This window comes from Pteronotus mesoamericanus, unplaced genomic scaffold (assembly GCF_021234165.1).
Source record: "Pteronotus mesoamericanus isolate MK-2021 breed Mesoamerican mustached bat unplaced genomic scaffold, CSHL_Meso_final scaffold_85, whole genome shotgun sequence".
NCBI lineage: Eukaryota > Metazoa > Chordata > Mammalia > Chiroptera > Mormoopidae > Pteronotus > Pteronotus mesoamericanus.
The window spans coordinates 31664882-31670588 of record NW_026555329.1 but is presented as its reverse complement, the minus strand read 5'-3'; the positions used below and the strand labels follow the sequence as shown (position 1 = coordinate 31670588).

The 5707-nt window shown below is 35.8% G+C and overlaps 2 pseudogenes; both read left to right on the top strand.

Moving 5' to 3' along the window:
• Window positions 1-406: 406 nt before the first annotated feature.
• Window positions 407-2308, top strand: LOC129063156 (tyrosine-protein kinase Fer-like; annotated as a pseudogene).
• Window positions 2309-2786: 478 nt separating this feature from the next.
• Window positions 2787-5280, top strand: LOC129063155 (eukaryotic translation initiation factor 3 subunit H-like; annotated as a pseudogene).
• Window positions 5281-5707: the final 427 nt, after the last annotated feature.

The window sequence follows — 5707 nt, the reverse complement described above, 5'->3', positions numbered from 1 at the left end:
ACATTTGAGGAACAAAATAAATTCCTCTAAAAATATTTTTAATATTTATTATCAAAGTTTCAAAAATATGGAAATCAGAAAGAATAGTGAAACCCATATACAAAATCCCTCTGTTCAACTATTATTAACTATTGCCATATTTGCTCCAAAACTTTAGATTTTGGGGGTGACAACTGGCTCATATGTCTGAGGAGCTCTAGTTCATGTTTTCTCGCTACACATATGATCATTCCTGTGAGACTTCACTGACTGATTTACCAAGTGTCTTCCTCATCCTTACATGACACCCTTCAACATGGGCCTGCTACTTTAGCTGAAACATGACCAGCAATGAATACAAGTAAGATATGTACTGATTAGAAGGCTCACTTGAGCAGTGTGGGAGATAAGAAAGTGTCTTACAAAAATGGGTTTTGGGAGTCACCTGAATAATTCACATGAAGCTGTATTAAAATTTCAATACTGGGAATTACGGTTACTGGAGCAGTGAAGAAATTTATGGCCATACAGATAAAAAGTGATAAAGAATACATATCTACTTTACAGAACCTTTGTAATCAAGTTGTTAAGGAAAGTACTTTCCAAATGAATTATGTCAGCAAACTATCCAAGTCTTGGCTAGTTACAATTCAGCAGACAGAACAACTTAAATTGATAATGAGGACACGTGCAGAGGACGTAAATTCTGGACCTTTACACAGGCTTTACCATGACAATCAAAGACAAGTAGCAGGTGAAGAGAAGTTATATAGGTGTTCATCAGCAGATAGATGCAGAGATGGTCAAGGCTACAAAGATAGAATTGGATAAATTAAAATCCAGTTATAGACAATTAATAAAAGAAATGAATTCTGCCAAAGAGAAGTGTAAAGAAGCTTTAGCTAAAGGGAAAGAAACTGAAAAGGCCAAGGAACATTATTACAAAGCCCTAAGGAATGTTCATAGTTGCATTGTCAGTATGTATTGGCATTGAAAGAGGAAGAGTTTCATCAGAATCAGAATTATGACACTACACTTCTGCACCTGGACTCCTTACAAATGATGCAAAAAGAACTGATGACAGCACTAAAAGGCATATTGATGAATGCAGCCAGATAACTATTTTTGTTTTGGAAGAAAGAGTGAATGTCCATAAGGAAATTCAAATGTCAGTTGAGCAGATAGAGCCTAGCACAGAGTACAATAATTTCATAGATGTTCACAGGACATCAGCTTCTAAAGAGCAAGAAATTGAGTTTGATACTTCCTTACTAGGAGAAAATGAAAAGCTTCAGGCAAATGATATTATGTGGAATAATTTAACAGCAGAAAGTTTGCAAGTAATGTTGACAACTGTAGCAGAAGAACTTAAGCAGACATGGTGGGTACTTTCAAACAAGGAGGAAGGAAGCTGTCCTGGAGCTAGGGGAAAGAATTGAGGAGTCTCCTAAGGCCTATAGAAAGAAGCCTGATACGGTGCTTCTGATAAACCAAAAAACAGACACTTGAAAATCTGTAACAGTGTAACAGGCTGAGGTGCACTGAGGCAAAATTTACAGCACAGAAAATAGAGCAAAAAGTGCAAGAAAATGATGGAAAAGAGCCATCGCCAATAATAAAGTATGAAGAAGATTCACAATCAGTTATGTCTATGGGAAGAAAGAAGAGGCTATACAAATATGAGCCAATTTGTCATTCAATTGCTGGAATAATTAGGTCTCCAAAACCTGCACTGGGCTCTTCAGCATTCTGTGGTGTGATCTCCATAAATGAGACCACCTGGCAGAAAAGGAATGGTATCATGGTGCAGTTCCTAGAACAGAAGCACAAGACCTGTTCAGACAATAAGACTTCTTGGTGTGAAAGACTCATGGGAAACCTGGTGAATGTGTCATTTCTCTATATTCTGATGGACAAAGGAGACACTTTATCATACAAAATGTTGATAATATGTATTGATTTGAAGGCACTGGTTTTTCAAACATCCCTCAACTTATATATCATCACTATACAACAAAACACGTCATTGCTAAGAAATCAAGTATATTTATGCTGAATCCTATTCCTAAGGATAAAAAATGGGTACTTAATTATGAAGATGTCATATTGGAAATATTTCTGGGCAAGGAAATCTTTGGCGAAGTATTTAAAGGCATAGGAAAGGATAAAACTGCTATTGCTGTTAAAACGTAAAGAAGATCTTCCTCAGAAACTGAAAATAAAGTGTTTACAAAAAAAGAAAATTCTCAAGCAATATGGTCATACCAATATTGTCAAACTTACAGGAGTTTGCACGCAAAGACAGCCTGTCTATGTTATACAACTCTGATTCAAGGATGCAAGACCTGTTTCACTTCACTTTGTTAAAAGCACTAACATATGTGGCACACCTATTTAATATAAGATGCTCTGAATTTTTCTCTAGAAAATTCAGAGTTCTTTTTCTTAGAGTTGCTATGTGGGAAAAATTTCTAGCATGTTGGGTTGAATGGCTTTACAGAGAAGGAAAAAAAATGAAAGCAAGGAGGTCAGTTTAGGGAGCTTGGTCTGATAGCTATGGGAGTGCTAATGAAATAATGTTGAGCACAGGGAATGGAGAAGGTCAAGGCATTGCAAATGTTTTATAAGTTAACTTGCAAGGATATGGCAATGGACTTGATTTGGATTACAGGAAGAAGGGAACAGGCAAAATGAAGAAAAGGATAATAATAAACTCTACTGAATACTTACTGTGTGTTAAGCATGATGCTAAATATTTTACTTAAATTATTACATTGTACTGTTTGTAAACCTCAGAATCAAATACCATGGGATGCTTAAAAAAGAAGACACTGAGGAAGAAGTGAGTTAGAACACATTAATAAAAAGAACTTGCAAGTAGAAGACCGTTGCAAGTCCAAACCTGTATGGTTCTACAATTTCTCATTTTTCTATAATGCCTCTATAAAAATGCATTTATTATTTTTTATTGTTTTTAATTTACTTTATTGGGGTGACAGTGGTTAATGAAATTATGCAGATTTTAGGTGCACAATTCTACAACACGTCATCTGTACACTGTATTGTGTGTTCACCACTCCACGTCAAACCCATCATGATTTATCCCACTCCACCCTCCTCCACCTCTGTAAAATGAATTTAAAAATAGATTTTGAGTCTGAGTGAATGAAAAATGTAATGCTATTAATAATGACAAGAGGAAAACCTAGATATGAACATTGATAATGAGTTTGGTTTGGAAAGTATAGCAGAAAGTCTGGTTGTCCTTTAATACTCATTCTCTTCTTCCATAATGAATTACCTTCTAATTTTTAACTGATATTGGGATATCACAAATAAAGAATGCATTTTCCAGCTTCTCTTATGAACAGGTGTTGATATGTGACAAAATTCTGGTCAGTAGGAAGTAGGGCAAATGCTAAGTTCAGTGTCCAGGGAATGTCATTAAGGGACAAAGTTAAATTCTTCTCCCACACCTTTTCCTGATAGAAGGCAGAGTTCATGGCTGAAGCTTCAGCAGGAATTCTGAAAGATTTATCTTTAGTACCATGAGACCGGATGCTATAACCAGAGAATAAGATAAAAGTAGCCTGGATCCTTGCCACTGTGACATTAGAGAGTAAAGTTCTTAAAATTATGAGTACACTGGAATTTCTGCCACGGGAAGTATAATTTCATCCTACCAGATATCAATATACTTATTTTGATTTTTCTCCCTCAAACGTTCTATCTTTTTCAATTGTGTAAAAGTAAAATAAATGCCTTCAATGTAAAAATATCTGTATTTTTATTTATGTTATTTTTATTCATAATCTTAGATATGCTGAATTATTATTTTTAGTCATATGGTTGTTGTTAATATTTATTTTTTCTATTAAAGTATATCATGTAGGTGAAAAGAACTTTGAGGTCAGAGAAAATTTAGGATTGAATCTCACCTGCCATATATTAGCTGTATGTTAGGAAAATTTCTCAATCTCTCTGAAAATCATTTTACTCATTGGTAAAATAAAGATAATATTTGCCTCAAAACTACTCTGCAGATTAAATGAGCTAACATATAGAAAATAGTGAATAAATTTTAGTTATCCTCTAGCTTATGAACAATGCCTGGGACACAGCAAGTGATATTTATTAAATTAATTCCAGCTTTCAAAATGAAAATTTCCAAATAAGTAGAGTTTAGGTATTGTTCAAGACTGTGTTGGTCAAGAGAGGCTGAGCTCTTTCTTCCTGTCCTGCTGGAGAGATGGCCACTGACTCTTAGTTCGGCCCTGAAGCAATCACAGATAGATGACTTGGTGGTATCAAAAATAATCAAACATCATTAAATAGGACAAGGACCTGAGGTGGTCTAGGGAGTGCTTTTGGGCCTGGTCGTAGAAGACCAGCTTGAAATTATTAACTGTGTTCCTTTCCCCCTGCACATGGACGATGATGATAACTCTGATGAAGCCCAACATCAGATGGAGATCAGAAGAGCCGTCACCATGTAAACATTGACTATCTCCACCGAGGCTGGTACCAGTCCTCATGCTATGGCTCATTTCTCACTTGGCACTCCTCGATTCTCAGTTCAGTTACCGGCATGCCACTGAAGAATCTGTCATTCTCATTTCCATCCCATAAAAACTGCCCAAGTGCCTCTCTCACTGAAGGCATACAGACTGATACCCACACTGATAGAAGTTTGTAAAGAGAAGAATTTTTCTCCTGAAGCGTTGAAAAAAGGAAGTATCACCTCTGAGCACATGTTTAAAGTGTTGGTTGTAGTTAAAAATTCATATGTGAATGTTCTAAATTGGGAGCTTGAGAAGTCAGCTGTAGCAGATAAACATGAATTTCTCAGCCTTGCTAACAGCAATCATTTGGGAAAGAGTCTACAGTTACTGATGGACAGAGTGGATGAAATGTGCCAAGATATAGTTAAATATAATACATACATGAGGAACATGAGTGAACAGCAACAGCATTTAACACCAGTATCAGCAGCGTCTCCAGCAGGGGAATATGCAACGCCCAAGTTGAGAAGAATCCCCACACTGGAGAAGGATTTGTCCAGACTGTTCAAACCATCCCTGCCTCCAGCCAAGATGGATTCCTCTGCTCATTGCAGGCCAGTTTAACACTTACTGCCAGGATATCAAAAAATTCACTGTCCAAAGCTTAGGCAAACTCCTCATGGCCCAGGCTCTTCAAGAATGCAACAATGACCAGAAGGGAGTTGACAGAAATAAAGGAAGTAACATGGACTCTTGGAAGAAATACATTTGCATATTGAAAAGTCTTTCTAGCAAATAATAGGATATAAATAAAACAAACAACCAAAAAGGAAAGGCTGAGTAGCTATTACCATTTTCTCCCCAGAGTTGAATATAACTCAATTCCTATGTACCTTTTGATTTAAACTTTTGTGAATGAAAATGCTTCACAGAGAAGTAAGCTCCTGGATGAAGAAGGACATACACTTGCATGCAGTCTCTCAAAATTTACATACAGAACTTAGATACTCCAAAAGTAACATAAACATTTGCTTTTATATTTCCTCTTAATTCTGATTCTTAGTTGAACTTCAGTGGACTATTATAAATTTATAATACTGTATCACATTTAAAAGGCAGCAGACATTTTGAGCTAAAGATGCTAATATCAGAATTGTTTAATTATTATAATAAATAAACATTACTACCAATATATGCATGAATATATTAAAAGACAGAAAACTTTC